Below are 15,241 nucleotides of genomic sequence, written 5' to 3'. Positions count from 1 at the left end.
CAGAGCTGCCATCTTCATTCTCTTGCATGCTGTTTTTCTGTATTTTTCCCCATTGACACAGTTATAGTATGAGTTTTACTGCTTTTGTGGTGGAGTTCATGGGCTAGGAGATTCAGGCCACTGGTGAATCTGATAGGATTAAGTTAGTTGGTGTCTTCCTTAGCTACCTAATGCAGGGAATCTGGAAGCTAAGATTGAAGGAATACAGAGGCTTTATAAAAGCACCCAGAGGGAGTCTGGTACCACCTTGCATGCTGGAACTGCCTACCTGGCTGGTGAACCATGATGGATTAAGTTTGCTGGGGTCTTCCTTAGTAGCCTCATTCAGGGAATCAGAAAGCCCTTTATTGAATTTATATTTTGAATATTTATTTATATATTTATGATTTGGGGCCATACCTAGCAGTGCTCAGGGAGTACTTCTGTTTCACAGGAATCACACCTTGTAGTGCTGTGGGGACCATGTGGGTTTCTTAGTTTTGCCCTAGGTTTAGCAGCATGAAAGAAAATGCTTTAAACCCTGTGCTATTTCTCTGACTCCTGATATCTAATTTTCTATGGAACTAAATTTTGGTGAGATTGTAAATTTTCCTGGTAGTTAAATTTTTCAGAAGTATCTGTTTTTATTTTGTGATATTTGTGAAAGAGATTAAATACATTAATCCCCTAGTATAACAGCACATTCAGAGAGATTATTGTAGCAAGAGCCTATCTTGATGAGGATCATAATATATAATAAATAACAATGCAATTTGATTAACTTCTATTGAAACATAAAAAGGCATATGTTTATTGAAAGCATAATAAATTAAAAAATTCATTTCTTGGGGATATATTTTCCTTGATCTCTTAGTTTGGACTCCATTTTAAATGATTAAGCTATCACCAAAAATGTGGCAAGATAGACATTGGCAAGAATTACTTCATAGTGAAGTACAAAAAAATCAGCAAAGCAGAAAAAAGAACTTACCAGTTAATATCTACAGTTGCCTGAGAGGCAACTATATATATATATATATATATATATATATATATATATATATATATATATATCTGCACATTGGTGTTTATGGTGCACAAGGAAAAAGCAACAACTATTTTTCAGGGAAAGAAATCTTTGGTATCACTTTCACCTTATACTTTATTGTTAGCCTATCTTGACTCCAGAGGCAAGATAGACTTCATAATATCAGTAAGCATCCACTTGAGGATCAAATACTGCCACAGTGGCAGAAATTAAACCCAGTGGCAACAAAAAGGAGTCTTGATATTTTAGGCTAGTGGCAGCCAAATCAGTTGAGTTTCTTCTACTCAGCAAAATCTTACACACTTCAGAAGTGAAAAAAATCTAATAAAAATTTTTGGAATGACAGAAGTAAGAATAACATGTACACAGGAACAGTATGCTTCTCTTTCTTTCCATTCTCTTTCTCTCCCCCCTCTCCCTCTCTCATACACAAAACTTCATTTAACATATGGGATGCATCATGGGGTTTTATCTCTTCTCAGCCACATAAACAATGACTCCAACACTAAAACCACTGCAGGAAAACAAAATAAACTCACCTAGATGCATAAGCAGCATTTGTATGCAATTGTTGTTAAAGTACTAGATGAAATTTCATTAATAAAACGTCAAGTTGCTGGGCCTTGTTATAGCTTAAATGTCTAGAGCTTATATTCTGCATGTGAGCAGCACAGATGATTGATAGCACATAAAAACAAGGCTGTGCATTCTATTAAAATAGAGTGCTAGTTACAATCATACAGATAGAAAATATAAGAAACTGAATAGTTGGGCCCGGAGAGATAGCACAGTGGCGTTTGCCTTGCAAGCAGCCAATCCAGGACCAAAGGTGGTTGGTTCAAATCCCGGTGTCCCATATGGTCCCCCGTGCCTGCCAGGAGCTATTTCTGAGCAGACAGCCAGGAGTAACCCCTGAGCACCGCTGGGTGTGACCCAAAAACCAAAAAAAAAAAAAAAAAAAAGAAACTGAATAGTTTACCATTCAAGTAATCTTCAAGAACCATTATTATAAAACTTCCTGTATATGTGAATCTCAATCATTGAGGAGTAGTTCAAAGTTGTAGCAAAAAAGGTGTCAAATCAAGATGTTGTTCAGAGATTATAAATATGAAGACTTCAAAATTAGAATTTGGATGATGACTCAAGGAATGCTTGTTTGTATGGAGGAGCCTCAGGTTCCCTCCCAGCACTAGTAGCAACCTCTGAGCTCAATGCTGGTAATAGGCTCTAAAAAACACTGGATGTGGCCCCAAATGTTTAATTAAAAATGTTAGCTAACAGAGGCTGGAGAGATAGCATGGAGGTAGGGCATTTGCTTTTCATGCAATTTCTGAGCCTGGAGCCAGGAATAACCCCTGAGCACTGCCGGGTGTGACCCAAAAACCACACAAAAAATTAGCTAACAAACATTGATTAATTAGCTTATTAATTATTTAATTAAGTATTTAACAAACAAATGAATACATAAATTAAAAAACCTAAATTTGAATATTGGATATTATGAGTTTGTTAATTTAATGAATTCAATTAAACAAGAAAAGCACAAGCAGATACAAACTCACAGAAGAAACAATACTGCAAATATCAAATAAAATGGCTCATGGAAGGAAAGAGAGAAGCATGATTAAGATAAATGCTAAGTAAGTATCAATTCCATTAAGAGAATAAATTTAAGGATACTGGGAAATCCAAGAGGGAAGTAAAAGAAAAGAGAAAGAGACCAGATTTAAATATATAAAAACTGAGAACTTCCCAAATTCAAGACAGAGTCAACCAAAGATAGTAAGGAAGCTTGGGGGGAAATGCAAAATTTTAATACAAAGTTACCTGAACTAAAACATTGTCCATTTCTTAATGAGTAATGATTAAAAAACATTGAGGGACTGGAGAAATATTATAAAAAGGAGGGCACATGCTTGCATGTGGCCAACCTGGGATAGATCCCCAGAAAACTTATCATCCCCCAAGCACTGTCAGGAGTAATTCCTTTGTTTGTTTGTTTTTTGTTTTTTGTTTTATGGATCACACTCGGCAGCACTCCTGGCTCTACTCTCAGAAATCGTTCCTGGTATGCTCAGGGATGCCAAGATTCAAACCATCATCCTCTGCATGCAAGGCAAACACCCTACCTCCATGTTATCTTTCAGGTCCCAGGATTAATTCTTGAGTGCAGAGCTAGGAGTATTCCCTGAGCCTTTCTGGGTGTGACCCAAAAAACTAAAAAATACAATTTTTAAGAAGAATATGGAGAAACATGGAGCCATCTTGAGTGGCTAAAATTATGCATTGGTTAGTATGAGACCAATGCCCAGTCTTAATTGAACAACCATATGACTCCCAATGAATTTTCAGGGTGTTTTCAGTTCTAGAATTTTCAGTACTAGAGATACCCTAACAGTGAAAGTATGGTCGCAGTGATTTCTGACAAAATTGACTCTGAGAGGGATTGCACCATTATGATGCACCAGCATGATGATGTTTCGAATCGTGGCATCCCTGAGCCTGCCAGGAACGATTTCTGAGAGTAGAGCCAGGAGTAACCCCTGAGTGCCACCGGGTGTGATCCATAAAACAAAAAACAAAGAAAAGAATTACTCCTGACAGTGCTTGGGGGGATGATAAGTTTTCTGGGGATCTATCCCAGGTTGGCCACATGCAAGCATGTGCCCTCCTTTTTATAATATTGCTCCAGTCACTCAAAACTCTCTGTCACAGTTAGCTAAGAATCCCCGGAACTGGCCTCCAAGTCCTCTAGTGTAAGTAGGACCTTCCAAAATGCTGAAGACAAGTGAGAGTTATAGTTACCAATCAAGGGCACCCTATCAGGCATAATTAGAATTTAACAATTTCCTATAGGTCTCAGGAAAGTAGGATGAGTAAGATTAAAATGATAAAAGCTTTCTGCCCCAAATACTTTACCTCGCAATATTATTGCTTACATATCATGGACAAATATAGAACATCTAAGACAAGAACTAGAGGTTGCTCACACCAAACTTAACCTATAAAATATTTGAACAAACTTGTACATAAAAAGAAAATCAGAAGAAATATAAAGCCTCTCAGAAGCATAATATGAAAAGAAACAAAGGAAAAACCTATATAATAGTCTGAATAAAATATTGAGCTTGAGCATAAGGATGAAAATTACATATCTAATATAAATATATATAAATATATAAATTATACCCACATATATTATTAGACTAAATGTGGACCTGTTGTTATGCATCAATCAATTTACAGAGTGACTGATTGGTGAAAAATCTAGGCTCTAGGAACTAGAGAGATTGTAGAGTTGGTAAGGTTGTGTTGCATGTAATTGACCTGCTTTGATACTATGGTCTCCAGAGCACTGCCAGGAGCGATCCCTGAGTGCAGAGCCAGAAATAAGCCCTCAGCATGGTCAGGTATAGCATACAAACAAAACAAAAAAATTACAACATTGTACCAATATTACCAAATGATGTTGGTAAAAATAATTCAATAAATATTAAATATAACTTATAAAAGTTGCTACCATAACAGCAGTATTTGTTATGTTTTGTTTCTTCATTATTATTAATTTTCTTTTGATTATAGTCTATTCTTTTTATATCAGCAAATTCTTCTTTAATCCTGGTGAAAATCTTTTTTATATTCTGAAAGATTTTCTCATTATCTTTCTAAGTCTTCAACAACTTTTTTAAATAACAATATTTGGACTCTGAAATTAGTAAAAAATAAATATTTTTTTTTTATTTTCCTTAACATACTTTACCACTTTTTTTTTGGTTTTTGGTTTTTGGTTTTTGGGCCACATCTGGTGATGCTCAGGGCTTACTCCTGGCTATGCACTCAGAAATCATTCCTGATTTGGGGGACCATATTGAATTCCAGGAATAGAACTGAGGTCCGTCCTGGATCAGCCATGTGCAAGGCAAACATCCTACCTACCACTGTGTTATATATCCAGCTCTCTACTACTTTTAAAAAGAAATTATTGTTAATTGCTGATTCATATAAGACTAAATCAAATAATGTTTTCTAATCAGTAAGACTTGCAAATATAGAATTATTTTAATTTATATCTCTAAAAATTCTAAATCAATAAAATATATTTTATGATTAACAAAATATGCACTGATATTTCTAGAATCAGAATTACTCTCTCATTTGTTTTTATTAACTTCTGAGAGATTAGATATATAAGAATAATTCAATGAAAAGTTAATTCAGTGACATAATTCAAAGCACTGAAAATACCATTTATTTCTATTCAACTTTCCTTAGACTTTAGGTTTTTAAAAATTGAGTGAATACACATCTTAAAGAGACCATTTACTCATCTAAAATTACAAATTTCAGCACAACGATAGTCTTGGAAAATACATAATGACACTTGATTCACATTATCTTCTTATCTCTAGCCACATATTTCATAGAAGCATCAATTATTTTCAATATTTTAATTAATAATGACATATTAGTAAGTTTTATCATTATCACTTTGATTCAGATGTTAAACCTTTCATAGAAGTAAAAGCAAGAAATACTGATTTGCCTTATTTTAGAGTAAATATTAATTCTATAATTAATTTTATAGAAGGTAAAGTTTTACAAAATAATTAACATAAAGCAATAACATATTAATAGCTATCAATAATTTTAGTATAAAACTAAGATATTTGTCTTTTATTTTCATTAATCTTCTAAAGCATCTATATATTTATATTAACCATATTTGTATAAATTAAATGCATTTTCATATAGTAGATCTTAAGAAATAATAACAAGCACTCCTTTAAATTTGTAAATTATTTGTTTGCAGATAGACTATAAGACATAAACCTTCTACAATGTAACTGTGCCTGATAAATATACTATGTATGGATATATTATCTTAAAATATCTATTCTGATTGAGTTATATGGGATTTGATTTTACAAGGTACCTAATAGGGGTATTTCTATTTGTACTATTTTTATTTGTTCCCTAAAATTACCGAGGTAAATTTCCCTTTTTTATGTCTCATTTTTAGTTTATTTTTGTCTGAACTTTCAAACTCATTTAAGAAAAATTATTATAATAATTATTGTTAACATTTTAGTTATTATCATAAGAAATATCTTTCATTTTATTTGAATTGATGTATTTATTTCTTCTTTTTTAGCATTTTCTTTGCTCTTTATTTTAGAACAGAAAAAATAAATTCAAAATGAGTGATATTTATTGAGCACTAGTAAACCTTAGACTCTAACTGATGATTTTATAAAGATATTATCAAAGACTCTCCTCTTTATTTTTAATAGGTAACACAATATCATTTGGAGGGTGAGAGCAGTTTTAATATAATTGTTTATTTTGATTTATTGAATCTAATTTTTAAAATATGTTTATTATGTAAAACCATATTTTAATTAAAATCTACATTGATAACCTATCTATGTTAATATATTCTATTGTCTATCAGTCATTTTGTCAGGGAGGATTTAAATGCTTGCTATCAAGTTGTCATTTTTCCTAGAAGTATAATTTATCTTGTTTTGATGTCTTATTATCAAACACAACATCTATTATTGGTCTGTGTCACATTAATACAGTGACAGTCCCAGGAGCTATTGAGGTTTATGGTACTATTTTATCTTTTTATAAATTGTCCCAGAGCAATGTGCTTTTCCATGCTTCCAGGCTGTCACTGCTCGTACTTGCTGTGTCTCCTGATACCAGTCAATTTTCTCATACTATTTTCTTGATTCTAATATGCAAAGGGATTAGAGAAAAGATATTAAATTTGTCTTAGAGTGAGTCTTACAAAAACACATACAGAATAAAGGACATTTTAAAAGATATAAATTCATGACTTTTCTGGTATTTTAAAGTATGTTATTTCTGTAAATTGTTATTTAAATAATATTTCATTCTAGATATGTTCAAGCTTGACATCCATATATAGACAATGTAAACCCCCCATCACTAACAATTCAAATAACTTTTGATAACATTTTCCCCTTGTTTTTCTTGTTGTCACCAAGAAAGATTTTAACTAAGCACTCAGCTCTAGTATGAGGAACTAAAAACCATCGAATTCCCATGAATTACAAAGTTACAAAGTTTTTGTGGTTGAGTTTCATGCGGTGATGCATTATATTCTTTCATATATTGTATGAGGAGGAACAAAGAAAAAGAGGAAAAAAGGAAAAGGAAAAAGTGCTTATACTAGAGGGCAACTAGAGGGGAGTTGGGGTAACTGGAGATATTTTCAATGGACACTGGTGAAGGGACTGGTACTGAAAAATTGTGGCTTTTGTATCTCTTTATATTGGCCATAATGAACACACATGGAGAAATTCTGAATATTATTTGTGAAAATTACTAAAACAACAATGATAGAAACACTCAATCATTTGCTCAATATTCAAACCAAAAGAAATCTGTGTAAATTAATATATTTTGGACAAAAATGATAGTTCATTTAACTAAACAATCTTATGATTATTTTTTTTTTTTTTGGTTTTTGGGTTTTGGGTCACACCCAGCAGCGCTCAGGGGCTACTACTGGTTATGCGCTCAGAAATCGCTCCTGGCAGGCTCAGGGGACCATATGGGATGCGGGAATTCGAACCACCATCCGTCATGGGTCTGCTGTGTGTAAGGCAAATGCCCTATCACTGTGCTATCTCTCAGGCCATTATCTTATGATTATTATGAACTTTCACCAGTCCGTCTTTTGCTGGAAAACAGAAGCACAAAGTTATATAAATTGTTGCCTAGTATGTGTTTTGAAACATGCATTAATTAATATATAGCTTCCCATTTCGGGGTGGGCACTCAGTGATGCCCAAAATTAATGCTGGTTCTGTGCTCAGTGGTCAGTTTAGGAGGTACTAGAGGTCAGATCTGGGAGAGCTGCATGCAAGACAGTTGCCTTATCCCTGTTATATAACTCTGTTCCCTTAATAGGAAGTTTTATATTTATGTTCTTTAACAAAACATATATATATGTATATACATACATATATATAAGTACATTATAAGAAAACCACATGCACATATATATATATACATTTATAATGAAGATATGACATCTATTGTTGAAATTAAGAAATATCATGAGGGACCACAGACAATAGAATAGAGGTAGGGCATTTGCCTTGCATTCAGAAGGATGGTTGTTTGACTTTCGGCATCCCATATAGTCCTCCGAGCCTGCCAAGAGCAATTTCTGAGCATAGAGCCATGAGTAACCCCGAGCACTACCGGGTGTGCCCCAAAAACCAAAAAATTAAAAGAAATATTATAATATTATTTTGGCAAGAGAAAGCCCTGATATAATATCACCTAAGTCTGAGAGCTTATGACATAAAATCCTTAAATGGAAAAATAAGGTTGAAATAAAGGTGAGATGGGCTAAGATTGATAATATACTGAAAAATATGAGATTAAATGAGCTAATATTTAATCTGCTTATAAGCAGATGGGAATATTTCACCTATGAACCATATATAGCCTACATAGTCATGTAGTCTTTGCCTGGTCCATGATGGGAGAAATATATACACATCTTTTGGACTGCCCCATCTTTATGACTGAATTATTTAGTCTGTAAATGATGTCAGGATATATATGAATGGCCCATGGTAGACAAAAGAGTCATCATTCCTTATCCAGATTTTGTTCTATCTAGACTGTCAATGGATTGGATGATGTCCACCAACAAAGGCAATTTGAGTCCATGAGTCATAGAGCTAATCTCAACCAAACACATCATTAATTTACTCAGCAGCAATTGTTTAATAAGACACCACTATGTAGACAAATTGACAAATTCATGCATTAGAATAATCACAGCATATTCTGAGTATTTAGGAATAGTGAAGTGGTATAAGCACTCAGTGATTTATTAGAAAACTGTAAGAAATAAATTAAATCATGAGAAGGTCATGTTTAATTGTGAAGGATCCAAAAACTAATTGTTCTTTAATTTGTTTATAATTCATTTGGTTAAATTGAAGGAGTATATTCAAGAGGATAAGTCAGCGTTTGTGGAAGTTAGAGAATTGTGAACAGTTAAAGGATGAGTTAGTGTAGCCACAAAATTATGATGTCTTTCAAAGTTTTTATAAAATATGATTCTTTACTTAGAATGATAATTTTATAAATATCAAGAGTAACTTATATCAATAAGGAAATATGATTAAAGATAAACTGTGAAGATAGAAATGAAGAAATAAATTACACATATATACACATATATTAATAACACCTTCAAGAAATAAAGCATATATGAACATATGTGTTGACAGTAGAAAGAAAGCACAGAGAGTGCAGCTCTTGCCTTACATTCAAGAGATCCGGGTTTGGTCCCAATACTAATATTGTGTGCCCTAGCACCGAAAGAAATGATGTTTCAGTATGGAATAGGGAGTAAAAAAAAATAAAATTAAATTACTCCACAATTATCTCAAAAAATGATTATAAAAGAAATACAAATCAAAACTATAATTGTGACATAAGAAAAAAGAGAGAACATTAACTGAAACTGAAGAGTGGGGGATATCTGGGCAGGAGCAATTGCAGAGTTGGTAGGGCATTTTTCTAGCACAAGCTGACTAGGGTTCAATCTCTGGTACTCCATATGGTGCCCTGAGTGCTGCCCTGTGTCATCTCTGAGTGCAGAGGCACGAGTAAACCTTGAGCATTACTGGGTGTACAACCCCCTCCCACCCCCCCGCAAAAAAATAGAGGATTCTTTTGTAGCACTGGTAAGAGTGAACATTTTTTTTAATTTTGGGTTAGCGTCACAGGACTTATTTTTGGCCTGGTGATTACTCTCAATGATTTCTGGGACTATACATGATACAAAAGATGGAACACATGTCTGCATCATGCAAGAGAACCAACTTGCCCAATTCTACAAAGCAATATTGAGGTCAATCCAAAAATGTTGAAGTTGCATCACAAATCTAATAAATATAAATATATTAAAAGAAATTATATTACCATCTGAACAGGTATCTGCTTTTTCCATTCCATTAAAGTATTGTCAGTACTAAGATAAAGATAAGAAACAATAAAGTGTGCATAGATGATAATGAAATATATATTGTATATATATGCACACACAAATGATAATGATAAATCATTCATTCAAAAGAAAGAGATAAAAGACATTCTTCACATTTGTTAATATTAATTAAATTTATGTAGCATGGCTTAACACACCAAGATGATATTGCACTGTAGTTTCAAAATATCTTTTAATTGTTGTAGAAAGTTCATGGAAATATTTTCTTATATCAAGGTCAGGGTCTGAGAAATCCAGATTTCTCACAAATCTGGAGAAATCCAGATTTCATTTTTATGCTAATATAAAATATTCAAAAGTAGCAATGATGGGATTCACAGTTTGCTCTTCAATTTGGTTTTTCTAAAAATCTTCTCAATTAATATTTTTATTAATAATTTGAGAAAGTTAAATTGTTTAAAAGTGTAAGTTGTAAAAATGACCCTAAATAGGGGTCAGAACAATGGCTTAGCAGTAGGGTGTTTGCCTTGCACGCTGCTGACCCAGGATGGACTTCAGTTCGATCCCTGGAGTCCCATATGGTCCCCCACGCCAGGAGTAATTCTGAGCGCATAGCCAGAAGTAACCCCTGAGTGTTGCCAAGTGTAGCCCAAACTCCCCCCCCTTCAAAAAAATGACCCTACATTTTGGAACTGTATTGGAACTTTTTATTAAAATTTTTAACAGACCATATGATGTCTGCTATTTCAGTTCTTTACAATTATTTTCAATTTTCATTACCAACTCCTTTCACTTATTTGTTATGTTCATTTGTTATTTTAATGTTTTCATACAAATTCACTTATCCAAATTTATTTATTTTTACTTTAAGTCTGTATAGTAAATACTTTTATAGGCTTTCTTTTTAATTAAATTAATTATAAGTTATCTGGAATTGAAAGTGTTTTTCTGATATCATTTATGTATTTAGATGTGTTTTTATTTATCTGATAAATATTTATACTGTGATATTTACAGATTCATTTGGGATGTTATTTTTATTGCTAATTAGTTTGACTGAGTTCCAAGACCATAACATACCATTTAAAATGTAATGGATTTTTATATGTTCTTTCGTTTCTAAAAAGAAATTATAAAATTTAAAGATCAAAAATGGACTTCTAACAAGTAAACTTGAACATATTAGTGTTCAGAATATAATCCATTTTCTGAATTTTTTTGTTTTATTTTTATTCAGGGACTATTCTTTGTTTTGTTCATGGTTTATTCCTAGTCCTGTGATTAGGAATCACTTCTAAAAGGGGCCAAGGTACACTATTAGTGCCAGCAATTGACTGGGATAAGCCTTGTACAAGAAAAGTGCCTTACATGCTGCTTATCTCATCTGCCAAAATCAAGGTGTATATATATATATATATATATATATATATACATACATACATATATATACATACATACATACATATATATATACATATATAATATTTAGAATTTTCTAGTGCTACACTAAAATCCCATTCCAATTTTTATATATTTAATTATTAGAATAACATTACTTATGGTAAATTTTATCTTGGTATATTTCCCTAAAATGTAATGATTTTATGATAGAAGGGCCTAATTTATAAAATAATCAAGTTATTTTTATTTTTAAAGCAGTTTGTTTATTTTTTGGTTGAATGATTTGTATTTGGGCCACACCAAGTGATGTTCAGGGTTTACTACTGGTTCTGTGCACAGAAATTGCTCCTGGCAAGCTCAGGGGACCATATGGATGCCAGGAATAGAACTGGGTCCTTCCTGGGTCGGCCAAATGCAAGGCAAATACCCTAACGCTGTGCTATCCCTTCAGTCCCAAAGTAATCAAGTAACCTTCAAAGTATTCTGTGGGTATTTATGTATGGGTTACAATGCCCCATAATTGTCTGGTATATTTTTGCAAGTACTTTTTGAAAAGAAAGATTTAAATTTTTGTAGTACAGCAAATTATGTCTGATAATTAGTATATCTTCTTTATTCACTTACTCTTTATTTAATGTGTATTCACTACTATGATTCTAGATTTTAGTATTCTTAAACAGAAAGCAATTGATCCAAGCAGACACCCTTTATACTTTATTTTGTTTGTTTGTTTGTTTTGTGATTTTTGGGTCACACTGGGCAGTGCTGGTTATTCCTGGCTCCATGCTCAGAAATTGCTCCTGGCAGGCACGGGGGACCATATGGGACGCCGGGATTCGAACCGATGACTTTCCGCATAAAAGGCAAACTCCTTACCTCTATGCTATCTCTCCAGCCCCAATTTTATACTTTAACAAAATTAAAAATCTAGTTCAAAAATTAGAAACACACAAAATAAAATATATATAAGATTTTTAATATATAAATATATATGTATATATTTGTACATATATATGTATATATTTTATGTATATATGTACATATATACGTATATGTTTATGTTTTCATATGTATAAATATTAGTCAACAAATAGAAATACATCTATAAGCATTTGGATACTGTATTTGTGCTTTTCATGTTCTTTTGTGTGTGTTTTATTTGTATAAAGGTATTTGTTTTATATACACTTTGGTTCTATACAACTAAAGGAAGCTTAAGTATTTGATATCATAGAATCATTGAACATATTAAATATTATAAGCAGTGGAGGCATTTAATATTTTATTCTGAATAACTAACAAATTAATGCCATTTTTGTAATGTAGAAAATGGAAGACTAAATAGGAAGGTAAAAAGACATAATAGATGTTTTTTGGAATAATTATTTCTTCAGCTTTGGCTTTTAATTTTAAGGTACATGGTATACACACAGTCAAGTGGTGATAAAAATATGTCATTAGATTTTTTGAAGTAAAGGGATAGGTCAGAATTGATCACATAAACCCAGAACTTGATTGGGCTAAGATTAAATTAAAAGTAATGATGCCTGAAGAGATTTCTAATGTAGATTATAGATTCAGCAGTTACGAAGGATTTGGTATGATAAAGAAAAAACCTAAAATAAGGCTTCAATGAGATAGATAAAACCCAGGATAATTTTGTGGTCAATTTCAGAATTCTTCAATATGGGAAATACTCCAAATATTGTGGAGATTTGGAGCAAATTGAAAATGACTTTTTACAAAATGGAACTATGCAGAATCAAATGAATGAGATTTAATATTTCAAATGTTGGAAGAGTTTGGTTTAGAGGATGCTACAATATATAAGTCACTTGCATTGCTTGCAGCTATTGCTGCTTCAATCCCCAGCACTCAATAGAGCTCCCCAACCCCGCTTCCACCAAGAGTAATCTCTGTTTGCAGAGCCAGGAGTAAGTATGGGGGTGGTCCCAAAACCTAATAAAAATATTTTTGGGAAGAGTTTGGGCCACACCTGGTGACACTCAGTGGTTACTCCTGTCTATGTGCTCAGAAATCGCTCCTGGCTTGGGGGACTATATGAAAGCCTAGGAATTGAACCCAGGTTCCATCCTGGGAAGCCGAATACAAGGCAAACACCCTACCATTGTGCTGTCGCACAGGCCCCTAGATTTCTTAAAGTCATTCTCACCTCAATGTACAGTCTGCAACGGAGAAAACAAGTAATAACACTGAATTGGTCTGAAATTTCCAAAAGTTATCATTATAGTCAGTGTACCAGGAGATAAGTTTTAGTGTGGAATGGTAAGATGAGAGATAGGTAGTAATGGAGAGCTTTCTTGTCCACTGAGGTTGTAAAATAAGTTACAGCACTGATAATAGCAATAAGGAGTAAGATAGGAAGGATCCCAAAGGCACCCATGAAGTTCTGTAGGGAGGGAATTGCCCTTGAGTGGTGTAGCTGTACAAATAAGAACTCTGGAATAATGATATTGTCAGGAAGGTTATGTAGGATTTTAATAAAAGCCAAAGTTAAAAGGAAATACTTAGTGGGGAATGTTACTCCCCTCCCCCAACTTCCTGTTTTTCTCACCTTTAGAGGCAGACCTGCCCACATCTGGGAGGGTTCTTTGGCTTCCTGTTTTGCTCACAAGGAGGAGATATTGGGGGAGATTCGGCTTGAGAGGAGAGACAGAGGATCCAGCAAGAGAGGTGTCTGGTAGAGACAGATTTGAATGCAGGGCACTGATGGAGCTGGCTTAAAAGGTTAAAGTTTAGGAGCCACACATGGTGACTAGGGCCTTAATAAAGTTGATGTCTCCTGAAACCTGACTGGCTGTGAATGATTTCCTCAAGGCTACCCTGAACCTTGAGACCTGATGGAGGGAGTTGCAGGAACATGGTCCAAGCCCGCAGAAAAAGGCCTCTCCATCCCTCCATCTCACTATCATCTACCACCATCAAGGACTTTATATTTAATATTTAATTAAACAGGGAACATTAACAGAAATGAAACAATTGTTTCTGAAAAAATATTATTTTCAGAGTTGGTGTCACTGATTTTTCATAGATAAATTTGTTATCTATAGAACTTACCTGAATGCTTATAATCAATTCATATATTGTAATAAAATAAAATACAACTCTTTGAATAGGCTAAAAATTAGACAAAGGTGTGTCTATAAAGAAAGTATTTTTCTATGCTTATCTCCAGCAAAAGTCTCGGATTGAAAGAAGCAATGTTAATTGAAGGAGAAGAGGAAAGGGATTAAAATGAAGGAAAGGGTGAATCCTAGAAAAGTTAAGGATCTATTGCACTTAAAATGTGCTAACTGTTTAATTTTGAATTACTGAGGTTCAATAATCAGTAACATTGTAGTTATTTACATCAAGAAATTTACTTCTCATGTACAGCTACTTAAACCTCGAATTTACTAGAAATTAAAGTTTACATAGTGCCACAAGTCTATCAACTTTTATTTCCTTTTATTCTCTGATTTGATGTCATATATAAAGAAGTATTTGTTTTACTGTTGGAGTAAATTGAGATCTGTTATTAAATGATTGATTTTAGATCCTTGTTTCATAATGGTTATTTAAAAACATAATCACCCTCTAACTTATTAAGGTGATTGTTCGGCTAATGAGTGAACATGCAATGAATGGTTTAGTGGATTTCATCAGTAACATTTAGGAAGCCAGTTTCTGATTCAAACTCACATTGAATTTGCACTTTCTTTTATTCTGTCATATCTGATGATGAAAAATAGTTGTGTTCTTTTGTAAGTATATGAAGATAATTTAAGTTTTAAAGCTGGTGTATG

Source organism: Suncus etruscus, chromosome 12 (genome assembly GCF_024139225.1).
Source record: "Suncus etruscus isolate mSunEtr1 chromosome 12, mSunEtr1.pri.cur, whole genome shotgun sequence".
Taxonomy (NCBI): domain Eukaryota; kingdom Metazoa; phylum Chordata; class Mammalia; order Eulipotyphla; family Soricidae; genus Suncus; species Suncus etruscus.
Note: the sequence above shows the minus strand (reverse complement) of the source record.